We start from the raw sequence: 24,522 nt of genomic DNA, 5'->3' as shown, positions 1-24,522 counted from the left end.
AGAGTCTATTACAAATCAGTCTGACAGTATTTCAATCTGAAGTGCCTGAAGTGGCTCTGTCACTCAGAAATGTATTCCAGCTTCTGCCTGCCAGCTGTAACACTTTGTGTAGGCTATCTGCCCCTCCCCGTTGAAGCATAGGTTACTGTAGCCTACTGACGATGTTACAAGAGTAATTCAGATATTAGAGAGATATGTTTATTGGAGAAGAATGGATTGACTTTTTAAAATGTTAGTTAAGGATACTATAGTTATCACATTTCACAATGGATTCATTAACTACAAAAAAGGTAAGACGTGTTTTTAATTCTAGTGCTGCTCTGCACACACAAGCTAGCTAGCTAACGCTTGCAATGCTCCAACGTTAATAAACCAACTCGGAAGTTGAAAGACATTTAAAGTTCCTCCATAGAACCCGCTCCTCCGTATAGGTATAATTCTGGGGGCCTAATTCAGATAATGCATGTCATTACAAGATGCCCAGTGCTTCAAAGGAAGCTTCCTCCATTCTCTCTCACCCTCAAAATTGATGTTGCATCTTGTGTCCTACACTGTGTGTGTTTGTCTTTCATTGAGATTAAACCATGCTGTTAAAATGTGCTCTTAACAACTTTCCTGTACAGCTAAAATTGCTTACACGTTCCACAGCAAGCTGCTTTATCCTCACTGATTGTTGAAGTAATTTAATGTCGAGCTAAAGGTAAAAAATATATACACTACAAAATATGTGGACATCCCTTCAAATTGGTGGATTTGGCTATTTCAGCTACGCCCTTGCTGACCAGTGTAGAAAATCGAGCACACAGCTAAGCAATCTCTGTAGACAAACATTTTCAGTAGAATGGCCCATACTGAAGAGCTAAGTGACTTTCAATATGGCAATGTCATAAGATTCCATCTTTCCAACAAGTCAGTTTGTCAAATCTGGGTTTGGCAGATGCAAGGATAACGCTAGTGCCAACTGTAAAGATTGGTGGAGGAATAATGGAATAATGGTCTGGGGCTGTTTTTCATGGTTTTGGCTAGGCTCCTTGGATCTAGTGAAGGGAAATCTTAACGCTACACCATACAATGACATTCTAGATGATTCTGTGCTTCCAACTTTGTGGCAACAGTTTGGGGAAGGCCCTTTCCTGTTTCAGTGTGACAATGCCCTTGCGGCTGAATGGAAGCAAGTCCCGTAGCAATGTTCCAACATCTAGTGGAAAGCCTTCCCAAAAGAGTAGAGGCTGTTATAGTAGCAAAGGGGGGAGCAACTCCATATTAATGCAAATGATTTTGGAATGAGATGTTTGGCGAGCAGGTGTTCACATACTTTTGGCCGTGTAGTGTATATTTCAGAGGTTTAAAAAAGAACCGAAAGGAACCATATAAACGGGTACTTTTTGGGGTTTGAAACTGTTCAGAACTTTATTTTTCTGGTCGAAACATTGGAACAGAACGAAAACAAATTCAACTTTGGGTCAGAACTAAATGATTGGAAAATAATTTTGGTTCCTAACCCGTGGTTTGAAGTGACTGAAATGCATCAGAAAGGTATTGGAAAGTTCAGAAGATCATCAGGCAATAATGTTGATGATGTATGATCTGTGTAGAAAATAACATCATTGTTGAGGATGTTCTTTTCTCCCCCAATCTAATTTAGTGCCTGGCCTTGTCCACTCGGTTCTAACTGCTTATGGGTATTGTACAGGGAAACAGTACAGTACGTACCTTTGTGTTCCTGTGAGTCTTATCTTTCAGATTTTGTAGGAAGAAAACAGAAACCACTCTGTTTATTACAACCGCATCTAGCGGCTACTGGAGGTTACTGATATAACCCCGGTTCTATGAACCAAGCGCGAATGCTTCATTAATAAGACTGCAAAGCGAAGGGATGCTAAGGATATACTCTTACCATAGCTCATCTAAAGCCACTATTTTGCAAAGACATTCAAATGACTCACATTGAACCTTTGGGCATGCCTTGTATATTAATTTACTTAATATTTAATAACTACGGAACACAATGAAAAATGTTCCCACAAGACATGTAATAGAGCATAATATAGCTTTATCAACTATCTATAGTGTGGGAAAAGTGGATTAATTGTAATAAACTGTTTGTATGTGTGCAATAGAGGATGGGTAGTTTGCAAATGAAAGTAGGATCACTGTGTATTGCACATACAGTGTATATATATATATTTTCCAATGCACCTGCCTTTCTCTTTCTAGGACAGTTCAGTATATTTATTTTCAATGAAGACTAGGCCTTCCCGGTATGATGAACTGTGTACTAATCCATTGTGTTTACACCTTAAATGGTACAGTGAGTCAAATACTGATTTTGTAATGATTTGAAGTTTGCTGTCAGAGTAAAGAACATGTGTCAATGTTGGTTCTGGTTCCTCTCAGCAACATAGATACAAGTCATTCACGCTTCCACTAACCACTAGAGAGTTGTATTACAATTACCTTTACATCTTGTGTGGTGTCTAAATACCAATTGAATAAAAACTATAAGCTTTGGTAGCTTGTCGTGATTCTGTAGGTTAGACCTTTACTGTTAGACATCGTTTATTGGTTGAAATATAACCAGATCACAGCCAGACGTCTTTTTGACATCATGAAAAATGGCTTATTTTGGTGGATATCTGGTTTTTAGTTGATATCTGATTGAACTACTGACCAGTTATCTAAATGCTACTAGATTAATACACACCAATCTATATAAACATGTGCATAGTGTTTGTGGGCCATGCACCCATTGCATATAAGACACTGGAGCCATTATAATGATTAAAATTGGAGTAATGCTCTTTTTCAGCAGGGTTTGCAATTTTCTAGCACAGTTGGCAAACAACTGGCAGTTAGGGTCTCATGAAATACTGTATTTAGCTCAGCCAGTGATGCAGAAAAACTCAAAAATAGCCAGATAATTTTGGTTAATCAAAATCACAATTTCCAACCAATGCTTGTTATTTGATATAAATAAACAAGTATGTTTTCAATGTGGCAGAGAAGGTCCAGATACATTTAGGTCATCCATTTCTGTTCAGTCAAAATACATGTTCAGTCAAAATTCACAAACCACAAACGTTTCAACTTGAGAAATCATCCGGTGTTTGAGACACTGGGATCATAAGCCTATCAAAACAAAAAAATAATTAGATTTTATACTTGGCGAATGTACTTTCCTCTCTGACAAGCCTTTGTGTAGCCATTTTGTAAGGCAGAAGAACTGACTGTCCGTATCAATTTATTTATTTCACCTTTATTTAACCAGGTAGGCAAGTTGAGAACCTTGTGCTATTCAAAGATAGTCTTTGTGCTAGTAAAGCAGTTTGCATAGGTTCTACCTAGTGGGCAAAAGCTGGTTGAAAAGACGTCAGAATGAAGTATGGTTGAGAAAGGACAAGGTTTTTTAAAATATATTTTTACTGACCAGAATATTACATAATTTTTCTCAGCACCATACGACAAGTTGGTCATTATTGTGACCACTATATTATGTGTACATTATGTAGCCTACTTGTCATAGTTAAGACCTCATCATAACCTGGTAATGACCACATGACTACAGCTTATTACCAACACTCTTAGAAAAAAGGGTTCCAAAAGGGTTCTTCAGCATCCCCCATAGATTAACTCTTTTTGGTTCCAGGTGTTGGGTTCTGAGAATATGAAATATACTTATTCATGTCACTGAGGGAGAGAGGGGAATGTATAACTTTTACATTATGTCAGAATATGTTATTATTAGCCATCAGGGATCCTACTGTATGGGAGGGATCCTCTGGGAGGAGAAGAGACAGTCTGGTACTAGCCACCATGACAGCTGTGAGTTGGGGAGTAGTGAGCACTTTGGGTCAGAGGTCAGGTCAGATGAACTGAGGAAGAACAGATATCACTAAGGTTCTGTCTAGCAACAGAGATGCATTGGCTGCTCAGATGTGTAGGAGGAGACTCAGCAGAGGAGAAAGGGTTAAATGTCAGTGCTTGTGTGAATATGTTTTTGTCGGTTCAGCTGTTCGATCCTTTGGGATGAATAAACTTGGTCTAAGCTTTCATAGTGTCCGTCGAGTTCTTACTCTGATATTTAGAACATACACAGGGAGAAGCCATTTTGGTTCCACATAGAACCCTTTTGTTTCCATGTCGAACCCTCTGTGGAAATTGTCCTGTATAAAACCCAAAAGGGTTCTACCTGAAACCAAAAGGGTTCTACCAGGAACTAAACAGGGTTCCTCAAAGGGTTCTACGGTTCTCCGATGGGCACATCCGAATAAACCTTTTAGGTTCTAGATGGCACCTTTTTTTTCTAAGAGTGTACTGTAAAAAGTATTGCAGAGGATAAAGTTGTATATTGAAAACATTTTACATTTACATTTGTATTTGTTTCCATAGTCACCAACATATTCTTACATTTTAAAATAGATCAAGCAATGGCATACAGTAATTGTTTTATAAATGTCAGCATAGAGATACTGGGAGTATATAAAGGCCCAATGTTTTTGTGGAGACTTTGTAGACTCAGCTGGCTAAAAGTATTTCCATGGTACTAGTTGAAGAATTTTGTGGCAGTTATAGCTTAAGGATGTTTAAAAAAAAGAGTAACTTGCTCATATACATACTTTGCGTCCTTCTCCAACACGGCTCAGGGGCATATTTCAGGACTTTCCAGAGGGCCCGCAACACATCAACCTCGTGATTTTTATGGCTTTTCATGACACTTACTGTAAGTATAAAATTAAAATAAATAACAATTGGCATAATGTGAGCATGCAGGACACAACATAACAGTAACACAGTAAAATATCTAACAGTCAATCTACTAAAATTGGTAGCAAAGGTGTGTTTGCTCCTCTGTCCCTTCGTAGTGATGTCAGACAGGAATGAATTGGTCATCAATATGAAACATTTTAAGAAAGAGGATATCACAATTAGACTAAATTATTTGCTTAATACCATTAAATGTTGTAATATTCAAACTAGGGGTCGACCGATTAGGATTTTTCAAAGCCGATACCAATTAATTATTATTATTATTTTGTAATAATGACAATTACAACAATACTGAATTAACACTCACTTTAACTTAATATAATACATCAATAAAATCAATTTAGCCTCAAGTAGATAATGAAACATGTTCAATTTGTTTTTTGTTTTTAAAAAAACTAAATGTTGGAGAAGAAAGTAAAAGTTCAATATGTGCTATGTAAGAAAGCTAACGTTTCAGTTCCTTGCTCAGAACATATGAAAGCTGGTGGTTCCTTTTAACATGAGTCTTCAATATTCCCAGGTAAGAAGTTGTAGGTTGTAGTTATTAAAGGACTATTTCCCTCTGTACCATTTGTAGTTCATTAACCTTTGACTATTGGATGTTCTTATAGGCACTTTAGTATTGCCAGTGTAACAGTATAGCTTCCGTCCCTCTCCTCGTTCCTCCCTGGGCTCGAACCAGCAACAGAACGACAACAGCCACCCTCGAAGCAGCGTTACCCATGCAGAGCAAGGGAAACAACCACTCCAAGGCTCAGAGCGAGCGAGTGAAGTTTGAAAAGCTATTAGCGCGCGCTAACTAGCCAGCCATTTCACTTCGGTTACACCAGCCTCATCTCGGGAGTTGACAGGTTTGAAGTCATAAACAGCGCAATGATTGACGCACAACGCGCAATGATTGACGCACAACGAAGAGCTGCAGGCAAAACGCACGAAAGTGCTGTTTAACTGAATGTTTACGCGCCTGCTTCTGCCTACGCTCAGTCAGATACTTAGATACTTGTATGCTCAGTCAGATTATATGCAACACAGGACACGCTAGATAATATCTAGTAATATCATCAACCATGTGGAGTTAACTAGTGATTATGATTGATTGTTTTTTATAAGATACATTTTATGCTAGCTAGCAATTTACCTTGGCTTATTGCATTTGCGTAACAGGCAGTCTCCTTGTGGAGTGCAACGAGAGAGAGGCAGGTCGTTATTGCGTTGGACTAGTTAACTGTAAAGTTGCAAGATTGGATCCCCTGAGCCGACAAGGTGAAAATCTGTCTTTCTGCCCCTGAACAAGGCAGTTAACCCACCGTTCCTAGGCCGTAATTGAAAATAAGAATGTGTTCTTAACTGACTTGCCTAGTTAAATAAAGATTAAATAAAGGTGTAAAAAAATATATTTAAAACATCGGCACCCAAAAATACCGATTTCCGATTGTTATGAAAACTTGAAATCGGCCCTAATTAATCAGCCATTCCGAATAATCAGTCGACCTCTAATTCAAACAACTTTTTATAAACACACCACTCCATAATCCTGAGGACATTGCCCCAGACAGAGTTTACCCAATTGAAGACAGCTTGGCAGTCTTAAAAAAAGTTCAATGCAAAAATGTTAATGTGTAAACATGCAATAAAGATAGACAATACATTTTGATATGGTTCAAAAGTTGTCTGTCATATCATTCCTGCAAAAAAAACAGTGTTAGACATGGGTGTAATTGTCAAATCTCTTCTTCTTCTTCTTCTCTGCAACTGCATGTGTGTTCGAGTTAGCGACAGAGCGAATGAGTAAGAGAGAAATGGGAGAAACTTTACATGACTCACGGGGGAGGTATTTATTTCTCAATTGAGGAGGAAACAGTGGACGTGGATAATCTAGGGGAGTAATTTGCAGCATAGGCAACATAATTTAAATGCGGTGGACGTGCAATAAATTCCTGAACATTTTGAGGAAATGAGGCCATACCCTGCCAAAAGATGCTAGGACATGCCTCCAGGCACCCCAAACAGTGGAAACCATAAATAAATGTGGAGGAAAATACAGTACATTTATTATGGAATAGAGCAGGGCATTCAGAATGCACTGAGTACAAACCATTTAGACGTCACTGATATTAAGAGGCTTTCATTGAACATTTATGGCCTCCCCCTCTTCAAGTCAACTAGAACAGTTTTGACATATTCTTTGCATTCTTCCTCAATCAGAATCTTTCATTATGGCGCTCTTCTGTGGGAACACAAAACCCAAATCAGTGCAGGACTATCTACAGGATTTTACATTTGAGCTCAATAGCATCATCCATAAAGGAATTGAGAGAAATGGGAAAACAATAACCATCAACGATATACACTACATGACCAAAAGTATGTGGAAAACTGCTCGTCCAACATCTCATTCCAAAGTCATGGGCATTTATATTAAGTTGGCCCCCCTTTTTGCTGCTATAACAGCCTCCACTCTTTTGGGAAGGCTTTCCACTAGATGTTGGATCATTGCTGTGGTGACTGGCTTCCAATCAGCCACTAGCATTAGTGAGGTCGGGCACTGATGTTCTGCGATTAGGCCCGGCTCGCAGTTGGCGTTCCAATTAATCCCGAAGGTGTTCGATGGGGGTGAGGTCAGGGCTCTGTGCAGGCCAGTCAAGTTCTTCCACACCGATCTTGACAAACCATTTTTGTATGGACCTCGCTTTGTGCACAGTGGCATTGTCATGCTAAAACAGGACAGGGCCTTCCCCTGTTGCCACAAAGTTGGAACCACAGAATCATCTAGAATGTCATTGTATTCTGCAGCGTTAAGATTTCCCTTCACTGGAACAAAGGGGCCTAGCCCGAACCATGAAAAACAGTCTGAGACCATTATTTTTCCTCCGACATGCATTGAGGCATCGTTCTCCTGACATCCGCCAAACCCAGATTTGTCCGTCGGACTGCCAGATGGTGAAGCGTGATTCATCACTCCAGAGAACGTTTCCACTGCCAATGACGCTGAGTTTTACCCCACTCCAGCCAATGCTTGACATTGTGCATGGTGATGTTTTTGCTTGTGTGCGGCTGATCGACCATGGAAACACATTTCATGAAGCTACCGATGAACAGTTCTTGTGCTGACATTGCTTCCAGAGGCAAGTTTGGAATTTGGTAGTGAGTGTTGCAACCGAGGACAGATTATTTTTATGCGCCTCGTGGTTCAGCACTCGGCGGTCCCATTCTGTGAGCTTGTGTGGCCTGCCACTCTGCAGCTAAGTCGTTGTTGCTCCTATACGTTTCCACTTCGCAATAACAGCACTTACAGTTGATGGGGTCAGCTCTAGCAGGGTAGAAATTTGACGAACTATCTTGTTGGAAAGGTGGCATCCTATGATGGTGTCACATTTAAAGTCACTGAGCTCTTCAGTAAGGCCATTCTACTGACAATGTTTTTCAATGGAGATTGAAAATCTGTGCGCTCTATTTTATACACCGGTCAGCAACAGGTGTGGCTGAAATAGCTGAATCCACTAATTTGAAGGGATGTCCACATACTTTTGTATATATAGTGTATGTTTCATTTGTGATGCCCCTGCACAAGCATTCATCAAGTGCATTGTGGGACATACAGGCTACAACTTGTGTGAACGGTGTACCATAAGGGGGAATGGAGAGAGAATAGAGGGACTTTTAACTGTAAGGACATATCATCAGTTCACTCAGACTTGGATTTTGCAGAGTCTCCATCCTGATCATCAATGTGGTATTTGCCCACTCTTGACTTGTGGGATTCATGGGGATCTCCACTGGATTACATGCATTTGGTGTGTCTTGGGGTTGTTAGGGGGGTGCTGTGGTTTTTGAGAAAGGGACCAAGGGAGTGAAAGAAGTCCTTCACATAATTATCACGTGTCAGAAGAACTTGCTCATCTCTCAGGAAATCTGCCCCAGGAGTTCTCTCATCAGCCCAGATCTCCTTTTGAAGTAGAGAGGTGGAAGGCAACAACTGAAAAAGTTCCTGCTCTGCACTGGCCCTGTTTTTATAAAGGATGTGCTTCCAAGTGATACTTATGAACATTTCCTGTCCCTGTCCATTGGCGTAGCAATTCTGCTACATGAGTATGATGCAAGATGTGGGTTATGCCAGTGAGCCTATTGAAGCACTTTGTTGAGCACAGTGAAGGTGTCTACGGTCAGAGCTTTGTGGTTGTACAATGTCCACAACTTACTCTATCTGGCAGATGAATTACGGTTGTGACTTTAATGCCTTATCAGCTTTTCCATTTGAGAACTACAGTTGAAGTCGGAAGTTAACATACACCTTAGCCAAATACATTTAAACTCAGTTTTTCACAATTCCTGACATTTAATCCTAGTTAACATTCCCTGTCTTAGGTCAGTTAGGATCACCACTGTATTTATAAATGTGAAATGTCAGAATAATAGTAGAGAGAATAATTTATTTTAACTTGTATTTATTTCATTACATTCCCAGTGTGTCAGAAGTTTACATACACTCAATTAGTATTTGGTAGCATTGCCTTTAAATTGTTTTTACTTGGGTCAAATGTTTCAGGTAGCCTTCCACAAGCTTCCCACAATAAGTTGGGTGAATTTTGGCCCATTCCCCTTGACAGAGCTGGTGTAACTGAGACAGGTGTGTAGGCCTCCTTGCTCGCACATGCTTTTTCAGTTCTGCCCACACATTTTTTATAGGATTGATGTCAGGGCTTTGTGTTGGCCACTCCAATACCTTGACTTTGTTGTCCTTAAGGCATTTTGCCACAACTTTGGAAGTATGCTTGGGGTCATTGTCAATTTGGTAGACCCATTTGTGACCAAGCTTTAACTTCCTGACTGATGTCTTGAGATGTTTCTTCAATATATCCACATCATTTTCTTTCCTCGTGATGCCATCTATTTTGTGAAGTGCACCAGTCCCTCCTGCAGCAAAGCACCCCCACAACATGATGCTGCCACCCCCGTGCTTCATGGTTGGGATGGTGTTTTCAACTTGCAAGCCTCCCCCTTTTTACTGTGGATATAGATACTTTTGTACCTGTTTTCTCCAGCATCTTCACAAGGTCCTTTGCTGTTGTTCTGTAATAATTTATATGCACTTTTCAAACCAAAGCACGTTCATCTCTAGGAGACAGAACGCGACTCCTTCCTGAGCGATATGATGGCTGCGTGGTTCCATGGTGTTTATACTTGTGTACTATTGTTTGTACAGATGAACGTGGTACCTTCAGGCGTTTGGGAATTGCTCCCAAGGATGAACCAGACTTGTGGAGGTCTACAATTTTTTTCTGAGGTCTTGGCTGATTTCTTTTGATTTTCCCATGATGTCAAGCAAAGAGGCACTGAGTTTGATGGTAGGCCTTGAAATACATCCACAGGTACACCTCCAATTGACTCAAATTATGTCAATTAGCCTATCAGAAGCTTCTAAAGCCATGACATAATTTTCTGGAATCTTCCAAGCTGTTTAAAGGCACAGTAAACTTCTGACCCACTGGAATTGTGATACAGTGAATTATTGTCACGTCCTGACCTTAGTTCCTTTTTTATGTCTCTATTTTAGTTTGGTCAGGGCGTGAGTTGGGGTGGTCATTCTATGTTTTGTTCTATGTTTTGTATTTCTGGTTTTGGCCTGGTATGGTTCCCAATCAGAGGCAGCTGTCAATCGTTGTCTCTGATTGAGAACCATACTTAGGCAGCCTGTTTTCCCACTATGATTTGTGGGTAGTTGTGTTCTGTCTTTGTTTTAGTTACCAGACGGAACTGTTTCGGTTGTTCTTTTTGTTACTTTGTCTTTTTAGTGCTATTTCAGTGCTATTGAATAAAATGACGAACACTTACCACGCTGCATATTGGTCCGATCCTTCATACTCCTCCTCAGAAGAGGAGGAAAACCGTTACAATTATAAGTGAAATAATCTGCCTGTAAACAATTGTTGGAAAAATTACTTGTGTCATGCACAAAGTAGATGTCCTAACTGACTTTGCAAAACTGTAGTTTGTTAACAAGAAATTTGTTGAGTGGTTGAAAAATGAGTTTTAATGACTCCAACCTAAGTGTATGTAAACTTCCGACTTTTTCGCTCACCCTGCAAATCTACTTTGCTTGACATTTTATTTTTGAGAAGCACTAAAAAGGGTAGAAAATAAGTTGTACGTGTAGATCAACTTCAGTGGAAATACAGTTCATTAACATACCACACAAGACAGGAACAGTTTTGGACCCTTTCCTTCATTAAGAAGATCATTAAGGAACTTTTCATTCTTAACCTCACCAATAAGGTATAGATAGAGGCCTATTTGACTTTTGGAAATGCAAACATTTTCTAACGTGTGAATCTGTTCCATACGTTTGTGGTACAGAGTGGTGTGGAAGGAGTATGGACGAGAGAAGGATGGAAACTAGGAATATGGAAAGTTACTGAGAGTAGAAGCTTCATATTCTGTTCCATGTTTCTGAGGAGAGAGGTGAATGGCAATTATTAGTCTCTGATAAGGCAGGCAGGATGCGGAACTATGGAGGAGTGAGGAATGCGTCTTGAGGTCAAATCAACAGATGAAGTGAGAAGGAACCTCTGGGAGGCGGGCCCTAGAGGCCCACCACAATGTCTCTCCTACTGCAGTACTATCTGACACATACCCTTCCACGCCCACAAAGGTTTTAGTAACAGGCAGGGCTGTGACTACACCAGTGAGAGGAACCAATTAAATTGCTACCTAGCAACAGAGAGGTATTGGTTGTCTAGATGTGTAAGGAGTTGACCATGCCTATTAGAAGGTTATAAATATATGTGCTTGAGTAATCAAGCAGCTGTATGACCCCGTGGGTGAATAAACTTGGTTTGACCTTTTTCTAGTTGTCCGTTTGAGTTTTTACTCAGTTTGTTCAGAACCGTATGTATTAGACACGTTAAGATGTACAGTAATTTGTAACACCTCATCAAGCAAGTAGCTTCGGGGGCTTTCGTCATGCACCCTTTTTATGCTCCCTTTCAAAATGAATAGACTGAATATTTTTATTTTAAATATGTAGAAAAAACAGAGGAATACAAAACAAAATGGTTAGTATTTTCGAAATAAAACCCATGATCAGAATGATTAAAACGTTGGATCTTCATCATCATCTATTTCTAAACACTCAGTTTCCAAAGCCCCCTGACAAACTTGTCGTGGAGGAAACTGTAATGCCTTTTGATGAGCTCTTCACGACTGTATTGTTGTGTTTGGACCATGATAGTTTGTTGGTGATGTGGGCACCAAGGAACTACATACTCTCGACCCGCTCCATTACAGCCCCATCAATGTTAATGGGGGCCGGTTCGGCACTCCTTTTCCTGTAGTCCATAATCAGCTACTTTGTTTTGCTCACACTGAGGGACTGCCAGGTCTCCTCCCTATATGATCACGCCTACCACTGTTGTGTCATCAGCAAACTTAATGATGGTGTTGGTAAGAAGGCACAACAGCGCCTCTTCAACCTCAGTAGGCTGAAAAAAGTTGGCTTGTCACCCAAAACCCTGACAAACTTTTACAGATGCACAATCGAGAGCATCCTGTCGGGCTGTATCACAGCTTGGTATGGCATTTGCACCGCCCGCAGTCTGCACAACGCATCACCGGGGGCAAACTACCTGCCCTCCATGACACCTACAGCACCCGATGTCACAAGAAAGCCAAAAAGATCATCCAGGACGACAACCATCCGAGCCTGTTCACAGCCAGCATCCCAGAGTCGCCTCTTTACTGTTGACATTGAGACTGGTGTTTTGCGGGTACTATTTAATAAAGCTGCCAGTTGAGGACTGTGAGCCATGACCAGCCTTTGTAAGCACTTCATGGCTAACGACGTGAGTGATATGGTCTGTAGTCATTTAGGTAGGTTACCTTCGCTTTATTGGGCACAGGGACTATGTTGGTCTGCTTGAAACATGGAGGTATTACAGACTCGTCAGGAAGAGGTTGAAAATGTCAGTGAAGACACTTGCAAGTTGGTCCATGCATGATTTAAGTACATGTCCTGGTAATCCGTCTAGTCCCGCAGCCTTGTGAATGTTGACCTGTTGGGGCTAGGGGGCATCATTTTTACTTTTGGATGAAAAGCATGCCCAGAGTAAACTGCCTCCTACTCAGTCCCAGATGCTAATATATGCATATTATTATTAGTATTGGATAGAAAACACTCTGACGTTTCTAAAACTGTTTGAATGATGTCTGTGAGTATAACAGAACTCATATGGCAGGCAAAAACCTGAGACAAAAACCAAAGTGAGAAATCTGAGGTTTGTGGTTTTTAAACTCAGCCCCTATTGGAGATACAGTGGGATATTGGTTATGTTGCACTTCCTAAGGCTTCCACTAGATGTCAACCGTCTTTAGAACATTGTTTGATGCTTCTACTATGAAGGGGGGCTGAATGAGAGGGGAATGAGTCAGAGGTCTGCCAGCAGTCACAAGCTCAGACACGCGCATTCACATGAGAGATAGCTCTCGTTCCATTGCTTTTCTACAGACAATGGAATTCTCCGGTTGGAACATTATTGAACATTTATGATAAAAACATCCTAAAGATTGATTCTATATATTTTGGGAATTTTCGTCCGACCTTTCCACCGGAAGGTGCACGCGCGTTTCGATTTGTTTACCAAACGCCCTAACAAAAGGAGGTATATGGACATAAATGATGAACTTTATTGAACAAATCAAACATTTATTGTGGAACTGGGATTCCTGGGAGTGCATTCTGATGAAGATCATCAAAGGTAAGTGAGTATTTATAATGCTATTTCGGACTAATGTTGACTGCGCAACATGGCGGATATTCATTTTGGCTGGTTTGGGCTCTGAGCTCCGTACTTAGATTATTGCATGGTATGCTTTTTCCGTAAAGTTTTTGGGAAATCTGACACAGCGGTTGCATTAAGGAGAAGTTTATCTAAGGTTCCATGCATAACACTTGAATTTTGATCAACATTTATAATGAGTATTTCTGTGAATTGATGTGGCTCTCTGCAAAATCACAGCATGTTTTGGAACTACTGAACATAACATGCCAATGTAAAATTAGATTTTTGGATATAAATATGCACTTTATCGAACAAAACATACATGTATTATGTAACATGAAGTCCTATGAGTGTCATCTGATGAAGATCATCAACAGTTAGTGATCAATTTTATCGCTATTTGTACTTTTTGTGACTCCTCTCTTTGGCTGGAAAAATGGCTGGGTTTTTCTGTGACTTGGTGGTGGCCTAACATAATCGTTTGTGGAGCTTTCGCTGTAAAGCATTTTTGAAATCAGACACTGTGGCTGGATTAAATAGAATTGTATCTTTAAAATGGTGCCTAATACTTGTATGTTTGATTTATGAGATGTCTGTTGATTTGTATTTGGCACCCTGCCATTTCATTGGCTGTTGGCGAGCGGAATCCCGTTCCCAGACAGGTTAAAGATCTTGCTCACATCGGCTGTGGAGAGCGTGATCACACAGTCGTCCGGAACAGCTGGTGCTCTCATGCATGCTTCAGTGTCGCTTTCCTCGAAGTTAGCATAAAATACATTTAGATCATCTGGTAGGCTCGCGTCACTGGGCAGCTCGCGGCTGAATTTTCCTTTGTAGTCCATAATAGTTTGCAAGCCCTGCCACATCCGACGAGCGTCAAAGCTGGTGTATTAGGATTCAATCTTAGTCCTGTATTGATCCTTTGCCTGTTTGATGGTTAGTCTGAGGGCATAGCGGGATTTCTTATAAGCATCCGGATTAGTGTCCCATTCCTTGAAAGCGGCAGTTCTAGCCTTTAGCTCGGTGCGGATGTTGCCTGTAATCCATGGCTTCTGGTTGGGATATGTCCATACAGTCACTGTGGGGACGACGTCGTCGATGCACTAATTGATGAAGCCGGTGACTGAGGTGGTATACTCCTCAATGACATTGGATGAATCCCTACAGCTTATCATGCGGTACTCTACCTCAGGCAAGCAATACCTCGAGACCTCTTTAATATTAGACATCGCGCACCAGCTATTATTGACAAATAGACACACACCCAGCCCCTCATCTTACCAGACGTAGCTGCTCTATCCTGCCGATGCACGGAAAACCCAGCCAACTCTATATTATCCGTGTCATTGTTCAGCCATGACTCGGTGAAACATAAGATATTACAGTTTTGAATGTCCTGTTAGTAGGATAGTCTTGATTGTAGATCATCCAGTTTATTTTCCAATGATTGCACGTTGGCCAATAGGACGGAAGGTAGCGGCGGTTTCCCCACTCTCGACAAATTTTCACAAGGCATTTAACATAGACAATGAGACATTTTTTGTAGATTTTGACTGTTAAAGGTATTTTATTGTACGTTACTCTTCTGTCGTGTCCTGCATGCCCACATTATGCCAATAGTTAAACAAAATATTCTCTTTTTATGCTTACAGCAAGTGTCATGAAAGCCACAAAACTCAGGAGGTTGATGTGTTGCGGGCTCTCAGGAAAGATCTCAAATGCCTCTGACTGCCATGGTGGAGGACGACACAAAGTATGTACAGTGCATTCGGAATGTATTCAGACACCTTGACTTTTTCCATATTTTGTTACATTACACCCTTATTCTACAATTGATTAAATCAATCTACACACAATACCCCATAATGCCAAAGCGAAAACATGTTTTCAGACATTTTTGCAAATGTAAAATAAACACACAAAAACTGAAATAACATTTACATAAGTATTCAGATCCTTTACTCAGTACTTTTCTGAAGGACCTTTGGCAGCGATTACGGTCTTGAGTCATTTTGGTTATGACGCTACAAGCTTGGAACACCTGTATTTGGGGAGTTTCTCCCATTCTTCTCTGCAGAGCCTCTCAAGCTCTGTCAGGTTGAATGGAGAGCATTGCTGCACAACTATTTTCAGGTCTCTCCAGAGATGTTTGATCAGGTTCAAGACCAGGCTCTGGCTGAGCAACTCAAGAACATTCAGAAACATGTCCCAAAGCCACTCCTGCGTTGTCTTGGCTGTGTGCTTAGGGTCGTTGTGCTGTTGGAAGGTGAACCTTCGCCCCAGTCTGAGGTCCTGAGCATTCCAGAGCAGGTTTTCATTAAGGATCTCTCTGTACTTTGCGCCGTTCATATTTCCCTCTATCCTGACAGCTGAAAAACATTCCCACAGCAAGATGCTACCACCACCATTCTTCACCATAGGGATGGTGCCAGGTTTCCTCCAGATGTGATGCTTGGCATTCAGGCCAAGGAGTTCAATCTTGGTTTCATCAGACCAGAGAATCTTGATTCTCATGGTCTGAGAGGCCTTTTGGCAAACTACAAGCAGGTTGTCATGTGCACTTTTACTGAGGAGTGGCTTCCGTCTGGCTACTCTACCATAAAGGCCTGATTGGTGGAGTGCTGCAGAGATGGTTGTCCTTCTGGAAGGTTCTCTCATCCCCACAGAGGAACTCTGGAGCTTTGTCAGAGTGACCATCGGGTTCTTGGTCACCTCCCTGACCAAGGCCCTTCTCCCCCGATTGCTCAGTTTGACCGTGCGGCAAGATCTAGGAAGAGTCTTGGTGGTTCCAAACTTCTTCCATTTAAGAATGATGGGGGCCACTGTGTACTTGGGAACCTTCAATGTTGCAGTAATGTTTTGGTTAGGCCTCCCGAGTGGCGCAGTGGTCTAAGGCACTGCATCGCAGTGCTAGCTGTGTCACTAGAGATTCTGGGTTCAGGCTCTGTCGCTGCCGGGCCACGACCAGTAGACACATGGGGCAACGCACAATTGGCCCAGCATCGTCCGGATTAGGGGAGGGTTTGGCCGGCAGCGATGTCCTTGTCCCATCGTGCACTAGTGACTCCTGACTCCAGCGGGCTGGACGCAGTGCACGCTGACACGGTCGCCAGGTGTACGGTGATTCCTCCGACACATTGGTGCAGCTGGCTTCCCGGGTTAAATGGGCATTGTGTCAAGAAGCAGTGCGGCTTGGTTGGGTTGTGTTTCGGAGGATGCATGGCTCTCGACCTTCGCCTCTCCCGAGTTCATAGGGTAGTTGCAGCCATGAGACAAGACAACTACCAATTGGATACCACGAAATTGGGGAGAAAAAGGGGTAAAATACTTACGTAAATAAGGTATTTCTGTGTTATCTTTAATACATTTGCTAAAATTTCTAAAAACTTTTTTTTGCTTTGTCATTATGGGGTATTTTGTGTAGGTTGATGAGGGAAAAAAACGATTTAATCAATTTTAGAATATTTTTTATTTTATTTAACCTTTATTTAACTAGGCAAGTCAGATAAGAACAAATTCATATTTACAATGATGGCCTACCAAAAGGCCTTCTGCGGGGACGGGGGCTGGGAATAAAGAATATATTAATAGGACAAAACACACATCACAACAAGAGAGACACCACAACACTACATAAAGAGAGGAATACTTTCCGAATGCACTGAACATGAGCAAGTTGGTATTTTTTAAAGACAACTCTAAGCTATAACTGCCGCAAACCTCTTCAACTAGTTCCATGGAAATACTTTTAGCCAGCTGAGTGCAACATTTTTTAATCAGGAATGTCGTTTAGATTTCTTAAAATCTCAAATCTCAAATTGTAATGTGCTGAAGTATTCAAGGGGACCCATACGGGGGATGATGCTGACTGTGCTACCCAGACTCTGAGTGAAGTGTGAGACAGAACTGAGAAGGTGTAAAGGAGAGTAGGTGTAAGTTGTCAGCATACTACCCTGTGGCGCCTAAGGACACAACAATGGTGTCCTTCTGACTCACTATGTCTGTGATAATGAGAGAAAATAGTTTCAATCACCCACGTGGGTGTATGCTCCTAAAAACCAAGGAGGAGATGGCACGTGGGTATACGCTCCTAAAAAAAAACTGAGGAGACGGGCGAGGCAGGACTTGCAGAACCAAGTACTATTTTAGCGCCTGGATATGCAGACACTCGTTGGCGCATGCGAGCAGTGTGGGTGCAATCATTGAATAACGTGTACATTTATTTTGCAACACGATCGGTGTGGTGAGTATGTACAGTAAGAGTTATGGAGCGTGGGTAATAAGCTGTAGTCATTACCAGGTAATGAAATCTTAACCAGTAGGCTACATAATATAAGAATGATGACCAACTGGTTGTATGGTGGTCAGAAAAATACATAATATTTTGGTCCCTAAAAATACAACCAGAATAAGACTGCCATCTTTTCAACCAAGTTTTGCCCACTAGGATGTTTTCTCAGAGCAGTTACTGTACACATTGCAGCATGTTTTCCCACATTGTTTTAATTGCATTTGCTCTACTGTCTGTAGACGTGATGTCTGTCACATTTCAATCTGTTCCAAGCCTTAATATTCCCAATGGAACTATAACAGATCCCAATCCAGAGATAAACATACTGTCATTAATGACACAAAACTGTTCATTTTAATGGTTTATTACACTCTTCAGATGATACCATTTAATAATCTAATAGAAAGCATCCATGCCATTCATTCAACCATTTCAGACATCATATGGAAGCTCTGCTTTTCAGCAATTAATGTTACATATCACAAGAGGATGATGCATTTCAGCAACTCAATCTGTTCCATGAGAGATTGGCGTGGCCACTGGTACAACCCTGCCACCTAGTGAGGGAAAGATTCATTAGTGGAGAGGGGAGACAGCTATAGGATAAACATCTTATTCAACCTAGTGTAAAATAACTTAATTTACCACAACCTGCAAGATAAGGGAGAAAGGAGAGGTGTATGACAAGAGAAAGGCAAACAAATGAGTACACACACAACCAACTGCATTGGCAAGTCACACAGGAAAGTACAATAACATTTTGAAGCTAAAACAAAGTTAATATCTAATATTATATAATCAATACAAATGGAAACAGTACTGTACAAATAGTTATCCTGTCCCTGTCTATTTCATTGGTACAAAATCAGGTTAATTCAGCACAATGTTGCAAAACTACAATACCATTACCGGATTCATTTGCCTTATTTGTACTCATGAAGTTCACCGATCTCAATGCATTAACCCCATTTAAAAACAGTAACCAATGGGTTGCTTAATTTAACCTAAACTTTAGCATACACTTAAACCTATTATATGCCTAAATTAACCTACTCCAAATGTTGTGGAGGCGTGTATGATGAAATGATAGGGGGATGGGGGTATCTGTGGGATGTGGAGCAAGGTTGCAAAAGGGACAGAATATTCTCGGTAATTTAATGTAACTGTCCAGTGAAAAGCTCATATCCTGTCAACTCATACCAAAATCATGTTGTTGACTCATCATTAAGCCAATTTGTTGAGGCTACAGCAAAAAGAGACATATCTCTGTAAAACCCAAACATTTGCGTGCGATTCTCATATAAAAACAGGCTATCTTTCCCAGTAAACTAGCCAAATGACATCTTTTCCAGAAACTATGTCCATTATCAGTTCTGAATGAAAAGTTTATGTATTTGCCAGATGTTGAAAATGTATTTTAAAGAAGTTAAGAAGCCTTTTCCGAACCTAAAAAAATATTGTATTTTGCCTTTAAAAAAACATTTGCTGGACATAAAAATAGAATATTTGGTGTATCTACATGACAAGAAAGCATCATCAAATTCACAAAATGTAATCACCATGTTTGAATGACCTGTTTAGTTGCTCCTACTACTACTTACATGTTTAATTGACATGAGTGGGACACTCCCCCACCCTTTTCGACTCAATGCTCTGATGAAGGCGATTCAAGCCGAAAGGTAAGCCTATTGTTTGTTAGTCCCGTTAATAAATCTCATATTTACACAGAAACAGAATGCTCCGTTTTCTTTATTCTCCTGGATAGTCACCAGTTGAAGTATCCTTAGCTAAGTAATGTTTTTTAGATTGAACCCAGCTAGCACAGTGGATCTGGGCAGATTCTGGCTGAGAGTCGGGTCACTAGGCTGAGAGGCAAACTTGGCCAACGTCATGTGGCCCGGGTCTGGGCCGCCTTCGGCAGTATTACTTATGGCTAGGATGTGGGCATTGAGCTCAGGCCCGATTCCGGTGTGAGTTATCTGGCCCAAGTGTAATACTTGGGGCTCGGTCCGATTGCAGCTACTCTGGCAGATGATTACACAGGCTGCTTTATATGATTAACATTTCATTTATCTTTCCACCTGCGTTGCTACAGATGCTGGTTTGAGACCCTTGCCAGCCGCGACCGGGAGACCCATGAGGCAACGCACAATTGGCCCAGCGTCGAGTTAGGGGAGGGTTTGGCCGGCCAGGATATCCTTGTCCCATCGCGCTGTAGCGACTCTTGTGGCAGGCCAGGAACATGCACACTGACATGGTCACCAGGTGTATGGCGTTTCCTCCGACACATGTTTTTTTGTGGATGGGATGGGTATAATAGTCATATTTAAAATGACTAAATCGGGTAACTTTGTATACATTTATTTCAATTTCTATCAGGCCGCTTCTGGGGGGGAGGGAGGGGGGTTCTGGTAAGATGCCGCCAAGTTGGCTGAATTCCGGTAGATGGAAACGGCCCGATGTACTTGGGCTGATTCTGGGAGGTCATTCATTTAGATTCTGGGCCCCCAGAAGAGGTCCACCTCTGGGCCGATTCCTCATTGCTAGCTGGGAAGTCCATCAGTCAAGTACCCGATTCACCCTTTTCATTTAAACTTGGCTAAATCGCGGTTGTAGTATAACTTTTTCCTTCTGAGCCATGGCTTTCCTTCAACATCCAAACGGATTATACACAACGTACAGTTCATCGAGCAGATAGGAAGAGGGCTCTCGCTGGCAAGAACTAAGGTGGAGGGCTCTGCTTTATGAACACTAACAAGTGGCACAACGGGGGGAACGTACAGGAACTTGTGAGATTCTGCTCTCCTGACTTGGAATACTTGGTCATCAAATTTCACCCATTTTTACCTTCCAAGTGTTTTCAGAGATTATCGCCACAGCTATGTACATCCCGCCCCAAGCCAACACCAAAAATAGTCTCAAAGATCTTCCTTGGACCCTGAACAAACTGGAGACCACATACCTAGCACCAGTGTTCATTGTGGTGGGGGACTTTAGCAAAAGCAATTTACCGTGCTCCCAAATTACTATCAAAACATTGACTGTCCAACACAGAGATTCTATGCTGGACCCCTGTTACACGTCTTTTCAACACGGATATAAGGCCATCTGGGGATATCATCAATGATTACACCGACTCAAATCACCGGATTCATAAAAACAAAAAATGCATACAAATGAGGATTAATGGCAGCCTTGATGGGAGACTGAAGGCGATGCTTCTTAAGAAACACAAGGTGACCAGGAACAAGTTATATGGTTAAACAGTAAAATATGACTTACGCAGCTCTAAAAGATAGAGCGACACAAGTATAGGACAAAGTGAAGGAGCAATTTAGCGGGTCAGATACGAGGTATATGTGGCAGGGGTTTCTAACGATCATGGATTACAAAAAGCCAGTCACGTCGTGGACACCACGTGGCCCTACCGGATCAGCTATACACCTTTTTCTCACGCTTCGAGCAAGACAACTTCGAGCTGCCGAGGAGTGCCTGATGACGACAAGGGCTAAGTGCTTACGGTCTCAACGGAGGACATTCAAACGGAGGTCATTCAAAGTCACCCCTCGCAAGACTGCCGGCCCAGACGGCATCCCTAGTCGCACTCTGAGCAAGTGCTGACCAGCTAGCTCGCTCTAGCTCTAGCTTATCCCCACCTGCTTCAAGATGTACACGATCATCTCCATTCTCAAGAAAGGGAAAGAAACGGGACTGAATGAGTAGTCAGTCTATAGCCTACAGCCTATAGTCAACCTGTAGCACTCACTTCAGTCATCATGAAGTGCATCAAAATAGCTAGTCAAAATCTACATCACCTCCTGCCTCCCCGACACACTCAACCCTCTCCAAATCGCCTACCGCCCGACAGACCTATGGACAACACAAATGCCATTGCACTGCACAATCCCCTTACCCAAAGGGACAAGAGGAATGCCTATGCGAGGATGCTGTTCATTGACTATAGTCCTTAAACTGAACTCCTACCTATGCAACTGGGTTCTGGACTTCCTGACGGGCCGCCTCCAGGTGGTGAAGGTAGGCAATATTACCTCCACACTGATCCGCAGTGTCCTCAGTCCCCTCCTGTACACCCACAACTGTTCATTTTATTTTTACAGGGACAGTGCACATTAATCAACGTTTCAGTAAAAGTGCCCGTTTTAGCCAGCCAGCAAATTTTCAACAGCAGTCCCTGGCCAGGTTATTAAAAACAATTACAATATAGACAATCATTGAGCACACGCAGAGCAACATAGGACAAGCGAGACATAGCATACAGACAGAACAAAAAGAAAGACAAAATTCATAAAAGCAACAAAGTGCTTCCACACACCTTGTGTGTGTCTGATGGCAGTGTATTCCAGACATGGGAAGCTCTCACAGAGAAAGCGGATTTACTAAAGGTGTTTTTCCTTAAGGGAACTAACCTCTCATGGCAGACCTTGTGGATCTGCTGCCATATGTTTGGGTTTTCTGTTTAACAAAAACAGTGGAGGGGGAGCCAGGCCATTTAGGATCTTGAATACAAGACATGCGTCGGTGTATTGCACAAGATTTTCCCAACTCTGGAGCTCATGCTTTCTGAGGATGTAACAGTGATGATGGCTATTGGGCTTCCTATCAAGCACTTGGAGAGCCTGTTTGTAGACAGACTGAATAGGTTTTAATTTTGTACAGCAAGCTTGGGCCCAACTAGTCAAGCAGTATGTTAAGTGGGGGAGTATCATAGATTTGAAGTATAGTTTTGCTACCTCTGTAGTCAAACAATTTCGTATAAATCGGAAATTAGCTAGGTTGAATTTGGTTATCTGAATGACCTTTTTCACATGCTTTTTAAAAGAGAGGTTGGAATCAAGTATGATGCCAAGGTACTTAAAATCAGATACCACCTGGAGCTTCTCCCCTGACACATAGACATCTGGCTCAGTAGCATCTGTTGCCCTCTTTGTGAAGAACATGTAAACAGTTTTTTTCACATTGAGATGCAAGCACGAGTCACTGAGCCACTTTGTAACCTGGACCATTACAGTAGTGAGTTCTTGTGCAGCTTGTTGTTTTCTCTTTGCATGCACATATATCACTGTATCATCTGCATACATTTGAACTTCAGACCCAGTACAGACAGAAGGCAGATCATTAATGTACAGGCTGAACAGGAGGGGCGCCAGTATTGACCCTTGGGGCACGCCCACATCATAGGTAAGAGTGGGCGACAGCTCATTGCTCACTCTGACACACTGAGTTCTGCCTTCAAGGTATGATTTCATCCATCTCAAGGCATCGGGGGAAAAGTTGAACTTGGGCAATTTTGTGTTGAGAATCTCATGGTTAACAGTATCAAAAGCCTTCCTTAGGTCCAGAAACATAGCCCCAACAATGCCCCCTTTGTCCATCTTGGACTTTTCCAGAAGAACGCAGTTGGCCGTTTCTGTGGAGCGTTTCGCTCTGAAGCCAAACTGCATTGAGTGTAATGTGAAGGGGCTGTTGTTGAGGTGGGCAATCGGTTGTTCTTCTACACACTTTAACAACCTTTGACACCACAGGTAGTATACTAATGGGCCTGTAGTTACTCACGTCAGCAGGGTTGCCCAATTTAAAGATGGCCGTTATTATGGCCGACTCCCATACCCTTGGAAACACCCCGAGACCAATAGATGTGTTGTGGACCTTAGTAATGTGGCCAATGAGTGACTCTTTGTAGTTAAGAAAGGTAGAGTCCAGCCCAAACATATCTTTGGCTTTAGAGTTCTTTAGTGAGCTAACCACCTTGTTCACCTTTGACTCAGAAACCTCCCTTATGATGAAGACAGGTTGAGTGTCATTTACTAGCACTAAGCCCAAGAAACCAGTGGAGGGGTTCTGTGTCAGTACCCTGACAGAGTGAATAAAGTAGGAATTGAAGGCTATTGCTATTTCGACTGCATCCTGTGTTAGATTGTTATTCACCATGATTTCTAGTCTTTTTGCAGTGTTACTATGGTCTTTCCCTGTTAACTTAGGACGCTGAACGACTGTGCGGCCTCAAAGTTCAAACTCCGTCGACACGACAGTAGTAGGCCTGATTACCAACAAGATAGCTACAGAGAGGAGGTAGACACCGACGGTGTTGTGCCAGGTAAACAACCTCAGCAAAAATAAAGGAACTTATTGTGGACTTCAGGAGGAACCAGACTGGTCATGCACCCATCCTCCTCAGAAGGCTGAAGAAATTCAACCTGTCCCCGAGGGCCATCACAGTGTGCTACAGGAGCACCATTGAGAGCATACTGCCCCTATGGACATTCATTTCTGATCAGTTTTATGTAATTAATAGAAAAATAGAAAGGTGAGGTGTAACATTGCATTGGGACTTTTGATGCATATTCTAACGCAAATCCATATGTTACATGTGGTTACATTTGGGGGTGTTGGGGGCTATTAGCATGTGTCAAATCCAATGACCTTCCAGAGCTAACTAATCAAGACTGGTCAAGTACTTTTTTTATCACGACTTCCAAGTACTGAGCTTCTATGTCTTATCATTAAAGACATTCTGACTTTCAGTGCATTCGGAAGGTATTCAGACCCCTTGACTTTTTCCACATTGTTACAGCCTTAAATTGATAAAAAATAAAGTCCCTCAATCTACACACAATACCCCATAATGACAAAGCGTAAAAAGGTTTTTAAATATTGCAAATGTATAAAAAT

The sequence above is a fragment of the Oncorhynchus mykiss genome, chromosome 5, assembly GCF_057628025.1.
Source record: "Oncorhynchus mykiss isolate SJ-2025 chromosome 5, ASM5762802v1, whole genome shotgun sequence".
NCBI lineage: Eukaryota > Metazoa > Chordata > Actinopteri > Salmoniformes > Salmonidae > Oncorhynchus > Oncorhynchus mykiss.
Note: the sequence above shows the minus strand (reverse complement) of the source record.